This window comes from Schistocerca gregaria, chromosome 1 (assembly GCF_023897955.1).
Source record: "Schistocerca gregaria isolate iqSchGreg1 chromosome 1, iqSchGreg1.2, whole genome shotgun sequence".
Taxonomy (NCBI): Eukaryota; Metazoa; Arthropoda; class Insecta; order Orthoptera; family Acrididae; genus Schistocerca; species Schistocerca gregaria.
The window spans coordinates 311,568,489-311,585,122 of NC_064920.1; positions in this window are offsets into that span (position 1 = coordinate 311,568,489).

Consider the following 16,634-nt stretch of genomic DNA (forward strand, 5'->3'; position numbering starts at 1 on the left):
TATCACATCAGACAAATCTTCACCCTCATAGAGGCTTTCAATGTATTCTTTCCACCTATCTGCTTTCTCCTCTGCATTTAACAGTGGAATTCCCGTTGCACTCTTAATGTGACCACCGTTGCTTTTAAATTTCACCAAAGGTTGTTTTGACTTTCCTGTATGCTGAGTCTGTCCTTCCGACAATCATATCTTTTCTGATGTCTTCACATTTTTCCTGCAGCCATTTTGTCTTAGCTTCCCTGCACTTCCTATTTATTTCATTCCTCAGCGACTTGTATTCCTGTATTCCTGATTTTCCCGGAAAGTGTTTGTACTTACTCCTTTCATCAATAGACTGAAGTATTTCTTTTGTTACCCATGGTTTCTTTGCAGCTACCTTCTTTGTACCTATGTTTTCCTTCCCAACTTCTGTGATGGCCCTTTTTAGAGATGTCCATTCCTCTTCAACTGTGCTGCCTACCGCGCTATTCCTTATTGCTGTATCTATAGCGTTAGAGAACTTCAAACGTATCTCGTCATTCCTTAGATCTTCCGTATCCCCCTTCTTTGCGTATTGATTCTTCCTGACTAATGTCTTGAACTTCAGCCTACTCTTCATCACTACTATATTGTGATCTGAGTCTATATCTGCTCCTGGGTACGCCTTACAATCCAGTATCTGATTTCGGAATCTCTGTCTGACCATGATGTAACCTAATTGAAATCTTCCCGTATTCCCGGCCTTTTACAAGTATACCTCCTCCTCTTGTGATTCTTGAACAGGGTATTCGCTATTACTAGCTGAAACTTGTTACAGAACTCAGTTAGTCTTTCTCCTCTTTCATTCCTTGTCCCAAGCCCATATTCTCCTGTAACGTTTTCTTCTACTCCTTCCCCTACAACTGCATTCCAGTCGCCCATGACTATAAGATTTTCGTCCCCCTTTACATAATGCATTACCCTTTGAATATCCTCATACACTTTCTCTATCTGTTCATCTTCAGCTTGCAACGTCGGCATGTATACCTGAACTATCGTTGTAGGTGTTGGTCTGCTGTCGATTCTGATTAGAACAACCCAGTCACTGAACTGTTCACAGTAACACACCCTCTGCCCTACCTTCCTATTCATAACGAATCCTACACCTGTTATACCATTTTCTGCTGCTGTTGATATTACCCGATACTCATCTGACCAGAAATCCTTGTCTTCCTTCCACTTCACTTCACTGACCCCTACTATGTCTAGATTGAGCCTTTGCATTTCCCTTTTCAGATTTTCTAGTTTGTGTACAGGACGAAAAACAATTGATAGCGAAAACTGGGACGATTGAAAATAAACGATGATACTCATTGAGGGAAAACTGCTGCAGTGAACACCGTTCCGTTTGCGAGATAATTGCGAATAAGTAGTTACGAGCCGCCAGAGACATCAGCGTGGAAGATTGTTCTAGTCAGCACTAATGTATTTGGACTCCCATTTCCAGTAATGCTAACCAGACGATTATCGTGTCCTACTTGATGTCGAAGTTTTCATAAAAATTCGATAGTAAATACTTTAAACAACGAATCCACAATAACAACGTATTTTACTAAAAACTCTGTTTGTCTCTGAAGAAATAGAGTGCCGTGACCTCTACAGAAGAAAGAAGAGGTACAGATATTGTAGAAACATTTGCACTTGGTATAGCCACATCGAAATTTTCGTAAGAAAGAAATGATAAAAATGCAGAGCAATTTCATTTCACTTCATTTGTAGAACCTTCGACATAGACATGACGTCCAACGTCTTCCTATTCCAAGGGATGAACAAATGCAGCCTATCTGAAGTTCCGCTAGTATCCACTAGGACAGATCCCTTCAACACTCTTTAACCGCAAGTTTTTTTTCCCGAGGCTTGAAAATAGGGACTAGTTAAGCCGCTACCAAATAAGGATGTTGCTGCAGCATCATCTGTTTACCGACCTATTTGCTTTCTTCCTGCCCTGTTCAAGGTATTGGAATTTGAAGCCCATGACCAGCTAACAATCTACCTAACACAATCAGCTGTGCACTAAGCACTTTGAAAATGGGCGAGGGTTAAAGCACAGCCCACCCAAAATCCAAGCGGTACTGCTTGGTCATTATAGTCTCGTTAGCCGAATTATCGGGAATCCTTACCATTTTTAACCATAAACTTTTCTCCTTCACCGAAAGGTCCATGAGTAATAATTGGGCTGAGTATGTGACTGCAATGTGCAAGAAGGCATCGGCACTCTCTCCATTCACTACAAAAATACACTCCTGGAAATGGAAAAAAGAACACATTGACACCGGTGTGTCAGACCCACCATACTTGCTCCGGACACTGCGAGAGGGCTGTACAAGCAATGATCACAGGCACGGCACAGCGGACACACCAGGAACCGCGGTGGTCGCCGTCGAATGGCGCTAGCTGCGCAGCATTTGTGCACCGCCGCCGTCAGTGTAAGCCAGTTTGCCGTGGCATACGGAGCTCCATCGCAGTCTTTAACACTGGTAGCATGCCGCGACAGCGTGGACGTGAACCGTATGTGCAGTTGACGGACTTTCAGCGAGGGCGTATAGTGGGCATGCGGGAGGCCGGGTGGACGTACCGCCGAATTGCTCAACACGTGGGGCGTGAGGTCTCCACAGTACATCGATGTTGTCGACAGTGGTCGACGGAAGGTGCACGTGCCCGTCGACCTGGGACCGGACCGCAGCGACGCACGGATGCACGCCAAGACCGTAGGATCCTATGCAGTGCCGTAGGGGACCGCACCGCCACTTCCCAGCAAATTAGGGACACTGTTGCTCCTGGGGTATCGGCGAGGACCATTCGCAACCGTCTCCAAGAAGCTGGGCTACGGTCCCGCACACCGTTAGGCCGTCTTCCGCTCACGCCCCACCATCGTGCAGCCCGCCTCCAGTGGTGTCGCGACAGGCGTGAATGGAGGGACGAATGGAGACGTGTCGTTTTCAGCGATGAGAGTCGCTTCTGCCTTGGTGCCAATGATGATCGTATGCGTGTTTGGTGCCGTGCAGGTGAGCGCCACAATCAGGACTGCATACGACCGAGGCACACAGGGCCAACACCCGGCATCATGGTGTGGGGAGCGATCTCCTACACTGGCCATACACCTCTGGTGATCGTCGAGGGGACACTGAATAGTGCACGGTACATCCAAACCGTCATCGAACCCATCGTTCTACCATTCCTAGACCGGCAAGGGAACTTGCTGTTCCAACAGGACAATGCACGTCCGCATGTATCCCGTGCCACCCAAGGTGCTCTAGAAGGTGTAAGTCAACTACCCTGGCCAGCAAGATCTCCGGATCTGTCCCCCATTGAGCATGTTTGGGACTGGATGAAGCGTCGTCTCACGCGGTCTGCACGTCCAGCACGAACGCTGGTCCAACTGAGGCGCCAGGTGGAAATGGCATGGCAAGCCGTTCCACAGGACTACATCGAGCATCTCTACGATCGTCTCCATGGGAGAATATCAGCCTGCATTGCTGCGAAAGGTGGATATACACTGTACTAGTGCCGACATTGTGCATGCTCTGTTGCCTGTGTCTATGTGCCTGTGGTTCTGTCAGTGTGATCATGTGATGTATCTGACCCCAGGAATGTGTCAATAAAGTTTCCCCTTCCTGGGACAATGAATTCACGGTGTTCTTATTTCAATTTCCAGGAGTGTATAAAAAGTTCTTTCCTCTGGACCTGAAAAAGAAACTTGTACAAATGCTTGTACCTCCAGTTATTGATTACAGCGATATTATCCTGCAAGGCCTTTCTCAGGAAAGCTCACGGCACCTAGTACTAGTTATGAACGCCTGTGTTTGTTATATATGTGATGTTGGACTCTTTGATTATATTTCACGACCATATGCACAACTGTGATGGCTGCGTGTAGAGAACCGCAGAGATTTCCATACCCTCTGTCTTTCATATTGCCTTGTCAACGAACACTGTTCCTCCTATCTCTCCTAGACCTTTACGCTCTTATCCCAACAACATGGGAGGAACTATCGGTTCTGTTCTTAGTTCTCTTCATAGCAAAATTTTTTCTGTCCCACAACATCGCTCAGCCAGTTGCTCCAAGTCCTTTTCAGTGGCAGGAATAACATCCAGCCGCATATTAGAGAACTGAATAATATCCCTAGCTTCAGCAGACAATTAATGACATATCTACATAAACAACAATAATGATTACCACTGTCCCTGCGCACCCATTACCCTTGCACATCCTTCTTTCCAGACAGATCTTCCACTTTTCCCAGTGTTCTTAGCTGGTGCAGTCCCCTTAAATTTCCTTTCTCCAGAACTTACTATATCAGAAATCAACAACACTGTGCGACTATAAATGATTTTTATACCTGCCACTATCATTATTGTTATTATTGTCATTATAATTATCATCACTATTTTCACTATAAGTGACAGTAGCAGTAGTACAAGTGCTGTCAATACTAACTTTATTAGATGATGTACAATATTACTTACATTATCTCTCTACAGAGTCAAATCATTTGTATGCAATTTGTCATATTAAAATTGTTATTTGTCAGCCATATATGTTGCAAAAAAAGGGTACTGTGTGTGTGTGAAACCCTGATCCGATCTAAGAGAGGGCATGATGACCCTAATCAGATTATGTAAAATAACCAAAAATAAGTAAACGTTGGTGGAAAGGTAAACTTGACAACTGTGGATTAAGCTACACTAAAAGTAACACGCGATTTATCCAAGCAGAAGAAGGTACACGAATACTCAGAATTTGGCACAATTGCCTCTCCCCTCAAGAAATTGCCATTTCAGCAACATAATTTTATTCCACTGCAATCTCACAATTAATGGTTAACGAGTGGTTTAACACAAGTAAATTATCATTAGACTGTCCATTTGAAAATACATTTTTGTTGTGGATTTAAGTTACGTTTAAGACTGCATCTGTAAAAGTAATATCTCGTTTGTTTGGAATAGATTTCCTCCTGATTTCAGTGATGTGAATAATATTTAGCGATAAAAATGTAAAGCCAGAATACGTTTTTAATTTATTTTCGCCGTCCCTGGTTAGTCTTATCATTGTAGATGGCAATCATCATATAAACACTTAGAACATAAATTTTTGATACTATTGAAGAAACAATGCAAATTAAGATGAAAACGAAAGAACGTTTTAGAAGTACAACCGAAGTTTACCCGTAACTAGAAATAGAAGTAATGGATGCAAGAACTTGGATGAAAACGTAGGCTGTTAAAATGGATGAAATAAAATCGACGTTAATGCACAAAAATGATCAAAATAACATGAGCAAAGACCGAAAATAAAAAAAGAATGATAGCAAGTAACAATGAGAGCCAATGAGACAGTTCATACGATGATTACAATGACGTGACAGAGGAATAGAAAACTAGATTGAAGCAACGTAAATGAATCAACAAAACGGTCAAAGTAACTTCGATAAAGCTTTAAAAATAAATGTCAAAGCGCCCCACGAGACTCCAAACCGTCACCTTCTGCACATAAAGAACAACCATTTACCACCGACATTTTTTTTTTAGACAAAAAGGTTTTCAGGAGGTAAGGGGGCGAAGTGAGCAAGGATCACAACCCGAGACCTGGCCATCACCCGTGACGACCACTGTGTCGGGTTAGGAAATGTATAGAATATTTTTTTGTTTTATTTTTATTATTAATATATAAAATTTGTTTGTTCCATCTGTGCTCAGGAAGGGTATACTTCCCCAATGGCTAAAGGCCTTCAAAAACTGGGGACATGTCAAGAAACAGAAACGAAAAAGGAGGACTAAAGGAGCAAATAAATACTTTGTGTTGGGAGATGTAGCGTGCTCTTCTTCGAGCTCGTCTCTCGCCCCCTGGCCATGACTACGCTGGTACACCGTTCTGTTTCAAAAAAAGCAAAAAAAGTGTTGTGAGGTATCAGGCAAGTCGAATGTCGTGTAAGTCCCAACTGAGGGGTGTGTCGTAAATTACTGTGTGTAAGTAATTAGCAAAATGATGGCGTAGTGTGACTTTCGTTCAAGTGCGGTGTGAGCATCTAAAGTACCAAAGGATAAGCTTACAGTGCGCTCCACCGCTGAAGAGGTATGCAGTGTTCGGCCCTTGAACCATGTTGTTGCTTGGTACTTGGTAAGTGGAAACTGTGTGTCTTCTGGAAGGAGAAGGAACTGCGGCCTCACAGTCCTTGGCATGGCACCGAGGTAACAAGCAAGTACTCATTGTGAGAGTTGCCATACATTATGTGTCAATGGACATGTGAGGCAATGCTCATCAGTATTCCTGCTGTGGCAGTGGGTACATAATGGTTATTCGGCCAGTCAGATACAGTGAAGTCGCTGGTTTATCAGGTATTGATCGTTAATGATGCGCTACCACAGGACTGATGTGTCAGTTGTAAGGAAGGGCACAAGGATGCTTTTCCACACTGATGTCCAATGGATACCTGTACAGAGGTTTTCCTTGTTGTGAAAAACCCTGTAAAATTCTTTCGCTTGTGGTGCGTGAGTGGTCGGAAAGGCATCACGTACGTAGCCGAGTTCAACAACGTAGGTTGATATGAGGGAAAGAGTTGGGGCAATGTGGTCACATTGATTGTAGAGACAGGGGAGGCTGGCATTAGAACCTCCAAGAGGTTGTACGTAAGGGATGTGGAAGGCCGCACCAACGGTTTGTCATAGTAATTAAGTATAAAGCAGATATCCTGGCTCTAACATGAATGAGGATGTGTCCTCTTGCTGAAGTGGTAAGGGTTATATGTGTGTGGGTGGTATGTTGACTAGTTGCGCAACGGATTGATCTGACAAGTACCCTTTGGCTCCTGCAAGAAGCAATTTCCACTCCACACTACTACAGAAGTCAGCCAGACTCTCCTAACGTACCAAAAAGAAATGGCTGAAAAACTTTCAGCAAAAAATATCTTCTGGAGTCGTCCGCTGTAAATAAAAGACACGAAAATGTTATATTTTCTTACGTAACTAGTGGGATGCTTGGGTACTGGAGTATTGCCAGTTAGCGTAAGAAAAACATTAAACGAACAGAAAATATTGTTTATTGCAAAATCTGAGAAAGTCAAGTGAAACTTTTATTTATAAACTGATACACAATTTTTTGGGTTCTTTTCGGAATAGCTGAAAAATAGCTGAAAAACAACAAAACTATCTCTTTCAATCTGGAATGACCTTCGTCAGTCGAACTCTCAATATGCCTTGATGAAGTCAAGGACACCTACCTGCCCCTCGTCTTATGGCTAGGAATCCTGTTAATGAAATTTATATACAAAGTGTGGGATAGTTCTATTATCCCTTTTCTTTAAGAATGTTATTTACTCGGCAGAATGGCTGAGCACTTCACCTACTCAACTTGAATAATTATCCAACTGAATTTTTCTAAGTATGGTCAAGGCTGTCGCGTGAGAAATGTAATTGAGTGACGTGAATGAAATATGTTATTTCTAATAGAGGAAAGATGGGGCTCACCTACGCTGTAGCGCACAATACCATGACCTGCGACGACTATTGCCTACGTCATTCACAGCTGAAAAATAACAAAACTATCTCCTTCTATCTGGATTGACCTTCGTCAGTCGAACTCTCACTATGCCTTGATGAAGTCAAGGACTCCTATCTGCCCCTAGTCTAACAAGTGATGTGGTACACCAGTCACATAACCAGTCCACTGCGATGCCACTCAATGTTCGCTCGCAGGCACTAACTAATCCTCTGTCTGTGTTCACACCGCACATTAAGTGTTGCGGGCAACACAGTGAACAAATGCTTAATCACAAGCAACTCAATATAGAGTATCACTCCGACTTGCTAGCGACAGAGCTCTCAGTGCAGTACTTAGTGGAGACTTTGTTCCTCGCTCTCTGCGCACATACATAAACACTCTCGCTCCGCTATGTGTTCCCACTTCAAGAGCATCACCGGAAGATCCCTCTCCATGCAAAAGGCGAAAGGGTATATTATCTGCTGTCTTTCCCTCACTCCTTCGGCTCATTGCATCAGAAATAGTCCGCCAATCTGCGTTACTCTTACAAACGGGAGAATGGCGCTCCGTTTAAGCTGACCAGTCCGGAAATATATAGCATCTGCTTTAGGCGTGTACTGTCCACCTGTTAGAACTCTGAAACTGCGTACTAGGTCTATCAAAAAAAGCGTATGCTGGGGCGTTCCCAAACAATACAGTGGGTTTTGCTTTTAAGGTGAACACGCAGGCCATTATCCCTTTTCTCTGGCAAAAAACTGTTTGGTCCCTGGGCAGTCGGCTGTCCGGCGCAGCTGCATGCTAACTCACCCTCCTACAGAATTAACCAACGGGCTGGTTGCCTCCATCGAACAAAAACTCCTCTGGCCATCGTGCCTTGAGTGTTTGTGTGCACCGGCCTCGACTTTTTAATCTCAGTGTGCACTTGCAGTTTATTTATTATATTTGCATATCAATTAAATGGTAATATGTAAAATTGACTCCACCCTATTGAGTTTGGGCTCTTGATATGCCGAATACGATGGTGAGGTCGGAATATGTAAAAATGAAGGTCAGGAGACCACCCCACCTTAATTGAGTGAGGGTGTTGTAGTGGACCTTCAAGATGGCCGATAGGAAGTATCCAAATTGCCGTCCTAGAGGATAGATTTGGGCAACATTTACCAACTTAGGCGCAACATCGATGTTGACGTATACCACGCGCTAGACTGAGATGAGACTGGAGTGAAGGTTTTGTTGGATATTGGCTCTTATTGTCTGAAGCAAATGCTGGCAGGCAATGGAGAGCAGCACAGTGGACAGGGGCAGCGCTGTTTGACAGAACGCAGTATTGGAATCGGTCCCATGTGTCGTCCTTTGACTTGAATACTTAATGTGGCATAGGTAAGCACGCATCTCAGGGTGTCAATGAATGGAGAAGGAAATCGCATACGTATTGCCACCGACAGGAGGAACTGGTGTCGGACCCTGTGAAAGGTACTATCGAAGTCGACTGATACCCGTACCACACAGAAACGGCAAGAAGGTGGCGAGCATGACTAGATCCCGACGTTCGCCTGTGGCAGTTTGTAGATTGACACCACAGTCATACAACATGTGCTCTGGTGAAAGAATCGAAGGCAAAACCGTGTGTATGTATATCGCCAATAGATATGCATAGATCTTATAGTCTGCATTTAGAAGTGTAAGTGGTCAAATTTTGTGATCCCCAGATCTCAGGACAATTTATTTGCTGGAATTAAAATGCTGTCCGCAAATGCTTTTGGAAGTGTGGAAGTTGGGAATGAGCAGCTCCTCGAACATATCAGTCCACCGCTGGATCATAAGGTCTCGGAATGCCTGGTAGAATTCAATCGAAAGGCCGTCTGGACCTGCCAATTTGTTCGTCGCCCCATTGGCGACAGTTTTCACTACCACGTCCTCAGTAATCTCCGGCACCAAGGAAATTGCCTTTGTGGCCTTGAAATTACGTGTGGTGTGCCAAAGAACCACAGGTGTCGCATAGTCCGCTATTGGTTCAAATGGCTCTGAGCACTGTGGGACTTTACATCTGTGGTCATCAGTCCCCTAGAACGTAGAACTACTTAAATCTAACTAACCTAAGGACATCACACACATCCATGCCCGAGGCAGGATTCGAACCTGCGACTGTAGCAGCCGCGCGGTTCCGGACTGTAGAGCCTAGAACCGCGAGACCACCGCGGCCGGCTAGTGCGCTATTCTGGCATCATAAAATTGTGGACAGTGTTCAGCAATGATGGAGAACATAGTCGCCTTTGCACTTTTTGACACAGCTACCGTCTTGCTTGAGGAGGGCAGTGGTAGGCTGTTGATGACGACGACGATGGTCGAACGTGGTGTGGAGCATAGATGGTATTTCTTTGGGCGTGATATCCTGTCTGTGTGATATCACCACCATACCCTGCAGCTTACTGCGTGTAAACGAAAGGAGCTTGGCCTTCATGAATTGGCATTCCTTGTGCGTTTTAGGTGATGGTGGATGGTTGTCGAGTTCCCATAGCATGGTGTAGTAATGGTGCCACACAAGCGATTCTTTCCTACAATGAACCAACTCGCTCATGATCATTACTCTGGCGCAGTTGAGCCACATCAGTATAGAAGGGTACCTGGGAAGGTAGTGTTCAGAAGTCCACATCGCTGCATGCTGTCAATAAATTTTGGCACGGAGAGGAAACTTGTTAAGCTTCCATAGCCCAAAATTGCGCCAGACCAAATGAAGTGGAAGTAGGAGGGAGATAATGAGTGTGCAGTAGTCAGAAAAGACGAGCGGCCATTTTTCCAAGGGGAGCACTATGGGCTGGTGTGTATCAGAGACAAAGATGCGATATATCGTGCTTGCAGAATAGCTTGTAATATGTGCGTGGCTGAAGGCATCACTGTGGACCTTTTGCCATGCGTCAGTAAGGTGGAGTTCTTCCACCATTGTATGAAGTGTCAGGCATGATGGGTAGCTGGGATGTTGGTCTTTCGGATACAATAAGCAACTAAAGTCTCCTCCAACTATAGTGTGGTCAAACTGACCAATGAATAGGGGGACAATGCCTACAGAATAAAAAACAGAACATTGACGTTGTTTGGATGTGCCTGACCGAGCATATAGATTGATGATACACATTCTGAATATATTAATGGCCATGCACTGTGCAGAAGGCAGTATGGCCAGGTCTATGACTGGAAGGTCCTCTCAGACATAGATCTCCAGCCCACACCCAGCCTGATCACCAACAAAGTGGTGCAAGTTATATCATTAAATATCCGAAATCGTCACAATATTCATCACTTGTAATAGGGCAATGTCGACATCTGACATGCGAATCATGTCTCAGAATAATTGCATCTTCACTATACTGTGAATCATATTGGTACTGACTTGACCACTTTGTACACCTATAGTGGAGACGCTGAAAGGTGATCCACCTTCGCTGAAAGAGGAAATGGATTTAGTCTATGGGTGATTTTACCCCAATACACCCAACTGCATGAGGCACACTTGCAAGTTATTGGGTATGTTGACCCTTGTGTGGATCACTGATGCATATTGTTCATTTGTATCCCCATGATGTTGTGGCAAAGGAGTATTCAGTGCCCATAAAGTCTTCCTCAGTAAGGGAATCGTTGTGTGATACTGGCAGGGAGACAAATTTCTCCACCTGTACATTGTTGGTTATGTAGTCCACAGAAGGGATGGGCACTGGCGTGATCATTGTACAATGTGTCTGTCACTGTCACCGCCAGCTGACATCGAGTGGTAGGCTTCGTCTGTACATGCGGCGTTACCATTCTCGTACGTGGGATTGTCACTGGTTCCTGGTATTGGCCTGCGCTTCCGCTTGTGTAGCTGTGGTGAACATTGCTTGTGAACATGTTCCTCTGCGTCGGACTACAGCAACGAGTCCTACTGTCTGGATCTGAAAACTTCTGTCGGCATCACAAGGGAGCCAAGTGCGGACATGGTGGCGACACTGTTCGTGGTGTTGGGGAGAGGAGGTCGATGTGTGGCTGGTTCAAATGGCTCTGACCACTATGGGACATCTGTGGTCATCAGTCCCCTAGAACTTAAAACTACTTAAACCTAACTAACCTAAGGACATCACACACATCCATGCCCGAGGCAGGATTCGAACCTGCGACCGCAGCGGTCATGCGGTTCCAGACTGAAGCGCCTAGAACCGCACGGCCACACCGGCCGGCGTTGACGTGTGGCAGTCTCTCTGTCTCCTGGTCTCATCGCAACGTCCAGACCATCGCTTTCAAAGGGCTGTTGCAGGCTGCGGTGGCTAAGCGGCAGTATTCGTGAAATCGTGGCATCTGTAAGCGCCACTGCGTACGTCATCGGTAGATTAGTCGGGCTGGCTGGGGGTATCACGTTCATAGGCGATCTGTCGCTGTGTACATTCCGAAGGAAGACGTCCTTCTTTTCTACATCCCGAGCACATGCGAGGTTGGCCTTCGTACATGATAATTGCTCTGTAGCCCCCTATGCGGAAGTAGGAAGGAACATGGCTAAATAGATCGAAACGCCCTTGTTAGACACCACCGAAGACTGTGTATGTCTTGAAGTGTGCCCATTTCTCGGCTACGTGATTGAGGACAGTGCCATAGGAGTGAAGGGTAGTTATCCACAGCTTCAGCAAGTAGTTTAAAAGGCAGGTCAAAAACTCTTAATTGTTCAGACACCCAAATCCACGTGATCGACGGTCACAGTTTCTACGTTGCCACCTGTGTGGGATAAGCGGAGTCCTTGACTTCGCTTCTCAGATCATTTTGTCATACTTAGTGTCACTGATAATCTTCTTCAGCTTGCCTCTTGAGAACCGTTCGACATCGAGTGCTTTGAGTCATGAGAAGTGGGGGAAAATGTGAATCATAGCGTTGCTTTAGGACTTGGTTTCCCATTCGGTCTTGCTGTGGTCTGATCCATGAACGATGGCAGTTCTCGCAGGTCGAGAAATGGACGAGGAATGTGTTTTTGCCGATTCCAAGCGACAGTGGTGGTACGCTCTTACTAGTGCTTTGTAAGTCTGTATCCTATAAACAATATCTTCAATTGCTTGTCTACAATTTGTCGCTTACCATTACCATCAGCTCATAACAATTCATAACAAACGGAGTAGAAATTACTAAATGAATACCTATAGTCACGTTTAACGCTCACAATGAGTACGAGATTCACAGCAGGTGACTCAGGACACTACTGAACATTCGTTGGCTGTCAGACAAAGCTTGACGTAAGTGCGCAGAACGAGCCTAAATTTGACCGCCATCGTCTGTGACTCCAGTTCAGCCGGCCCTCGTGTAACTGACGATATAAACATAAACACAGGCAAGCATTGCCCCTCGCACGGAACACAGGTCTGCACTGTCGCCCTGCCAAAGAATGGCAGTAAACTACACACTAGCGTATCATGCGAAATTCCGATGGCTTCAAAACGGGGACCTTACGTCTGGGGACCTCTCGTTATTAGTCAATACCCATAAATATAGCCATAACAGGGAAAAATAATGATGATGATGAAGCAATAAATATGAGGTTTTCTCGAGTCGTTCACGTAACAACAAAATAACCAAAAACGAAAAATAGCAATAATTATTCACAACAGTTGCTCAAAGTTTCCTCCTCCAACCTGATTTAACACACTGCAACGCTGTGTCAAGGAATCTGCAAGTTTTCCAGAGTCAAAAGTTTCCCTGATTTCATCAAATGCTAAAATTATTCTCTCAATAAGCTCTTCGACGGTGTCTATTGGAGCCGCAAAGACAGTTTTCACAAATCCCCCACAGACAAAATCCAAACGATCAATATGTGGCGTTTGAGTTGCCCAGGGAAGTGGACCACCTCGACCAATCCGCTTTTGCGGATACAACGCATCTAAATGCTCCCAACAGCAACAGCGAATTGCTGCGGTGCGCCATAATTTTGGTGCCACATTACATGACGGATTATCAGAGGAACGTCTTTTAAATAGAACGGAAGGATGTTTACATGGAAAGCTAAATACATCCGTCCGTTTAAACTGGATTAAAAAATGGCTCTGAGCACTATGAGACTTACAATCTGAGGTCATCAGTCCCCTAGAACTTAGAACTACTTAAACTTAACTAACATAAGGACATCACACACATCCATGCCTGAGGCAGGATTTGAACATGCGACTGTAGAAGTAGCGCGGTTCCGGACTGAAGCGCCTAGAACCGCTCGTCCACAGCGGCCGGCCAAATGAATATCGACGTAATCGACGAAGGAATGCCGATGAAGCCACATGGTAGCACTACTTTCACTTCCGAGTACATTCGCAAATAAATGAACACCTCCAACAACGATCTATTGCGTCAGTATTATTTCCGAAGATGATCGAATAACTAGCACACAAAAGGCCGCTACGCGAGTTGATATCAGCAAAGGCAGTTTTTCTCATAGCGTAGATGGCAGCGCGCGTGACTCGTGGCTCAGGTTCAATCCATACTACTGTCAATTGTTTATTTTTGTATTGGTTTCCTGTTCAGTTTAAGGAAACCAAACGCAGAACACGTTTGGCAACACCGCCTCAGACAGGATGCTTGAATTTCTGTGTGCGGCGACCTGATTGGCTAACTTCAATGGTAAATGACTCGGAACGGTGCAACGTATCGACTTTTTTCTTAACAGTTATTTCTCAGCACAACTTCCCCTGCAACACCCTTACGAGCTTTTCAGACTGTTCCTAACCACCCTGTAGGATTGTGTAAGTCGAAACTTCTTTTCACTTCAGGAATAACAATGCTGTCTGACCTCTGGTGCATTCTCTGAAGGCTTCTGTTACATATGAGAAATAACAAAGGGTACATGCACACTATGGACAGAAGATCTCAGTTATACGTGTTTCTCTGATGATGGAGAAACGCTTGTAAGTCACGAACTCAATCAAAAGGTGCTATGCGTTAACATTACAACGAAAAAAAGTATTTTGATCATTATCGTTAACACTGCAAATTTTTTACGTAAAGATTGTATAAAATATTCGCCCGTATATGCTAGAGAAGCATGACATGACTATAGATTGTTAGGTGGTGAACCTTAAGCGATAAAATCCATCGGGCAGAAGCAGTGAAACAGTTAATCGCTTTGCAACTGACACACAATCAAGAACTCTTCCAACACGTACACTCCATTGTGTGGCATCTTATGTTCGCAAATATTGACGTGCACCTTCATGGTACTTACAGCAGATCTAAACGCACGCGTTTTCAGAGGGACCATCGCCAGGCTCTGAAAATGGGTGATATAGTGCTTCTCTCAAATTTGTTCCCACTGGGTGCTTTTGCTTATCTGTAACTGAAATAATTGTTACAGTCAGTCTGAGCTGTTATCGTAAATCACTGCATTTAACGTTTCTCGCATTTTATACATCAGTACCTCAAATGTCAGACGAGTGTCTGGTGTGACATAATCTTCTCCATCAGACTTAGCTTGTACGTACGTAGGGTATCCATATAGTACGTCACCAGGGATTCTAACTGATGTCCAACTTGAACAACTACATACTAGCCCTTTTTTTCAATAAGACAATGATGTATTGCAAGACCATTTGAGGCGCATCGCGCAGTCCGGAACCGCGCGACTGCTACGGTCGCACGTTCGAATCCTGCCTCGGGCATGGATGTGTGTGATGTCCTTAGGTTAGTTAGGTTTAAGTAGTTCTAAGTTCTAGGGGACTGATGACCACAGTAGTTAAGTCCCATAGTGCTCAGAGCCATTTGAACCATTTTTGAGGCGCATCTTTCACCTTGCTTGTTTTAAAATTGCTACTTTCGCACCGTTTTGTATGCTGCCGAGGCAATCAAATTCGAAGATTAAACTCAGAGAATTATGGTAGCGATAGTAAATGTATTGCCACTGATCTGCCTTCAGGAGTCTCTGCATGGTGATGACGCATGTCAACTTCGTCCAGATGCAACCGATCTGGATCGCAATGTAGATACTAGTTTATTATCGGAATTTTTTTGGAGCCGACGTGATATTGTGCTAGATTTGCACACCGGTGTTGAATTCACGATCTCTCCACGGAGCTTAATGAAATGTCTATTTGAAGGTCGTTGCGAATTGTAGTCCTGTACTCTTTTTAACAGACTAAGCTACCTACTATCGTTGTATTCCATCATCTCTCTCGTTTGACACGGATGCCAGTGTATCTGACCAACCATCGATGTAGTACCGTATACACAACACAGAGAACAGACCAGTTTACACATCTCTCTGAAAGTAAAAATGCTAGTACGACAATGAGAGCAAGCGTTCGACTCAAGTGCTTAAATACTGTAATGTCATAGGCTATTAACGTCGTACATAATCGGGGGAGATGAGTTTGGGTTCTGGAGGAAAAACTCACCCTATGACTTACATTAGAAGATGGACTGGAGAAAGGCAAATCTGCATTTGTAGAAGTCATAGATTTAGAGAAAACTTTTGACAATGTTGACTGGACTACACACTTTGGAATACTGACGGTATCAGGGAGCGAAAGATGGTCTACGATTTGTACGGAAACCAGATTGCAGTTAAAGAGTTTAAGAACAAGAAGGGGATGCAGTAGTTGAGAAAGGAGTGAGACAGGGTAGCCTATCGCCGATGTTAGTCAGTCTGTGTAAGGAGCAAGCAGTAAAAGAAACCAAAGAGAAATTTCGAAAGGGAATTAAACTACTGGTAAAAAAATAAGAAGTTTGATGTTGATCGATGCTGTTGTAGAATTTGAAAGATCAATTGAACGGAATAGATAATCCTGACAAGAGGTTATAAGATGATCATCAACTAAAGTAAGAAAACAGTTAGAGTATTACCAAATTAACTCAGACGATATTGAGGGAGTCAGATTAGGAAATGAGATACTAAAAGTACTAGATGAGTTTTACTATTTGGCAAGCGAAACATCTGACGATAGCTGAACCAGAGAGGACATAAAACCCGACTGGCATTAGCAAAATGGTTCAAATGGCTCTGAGCACTATGCGACTTAACTTCTGAGGTCATCAGTCACCTAGAACTTAGAACTAATTAAACCTAACTAACCTAAGGACATCACAGATATCCATGCCCGAGGCAGGATTCGAACCTGCGACCGTAGCGGCCGCGCGGTTCCACACTGAA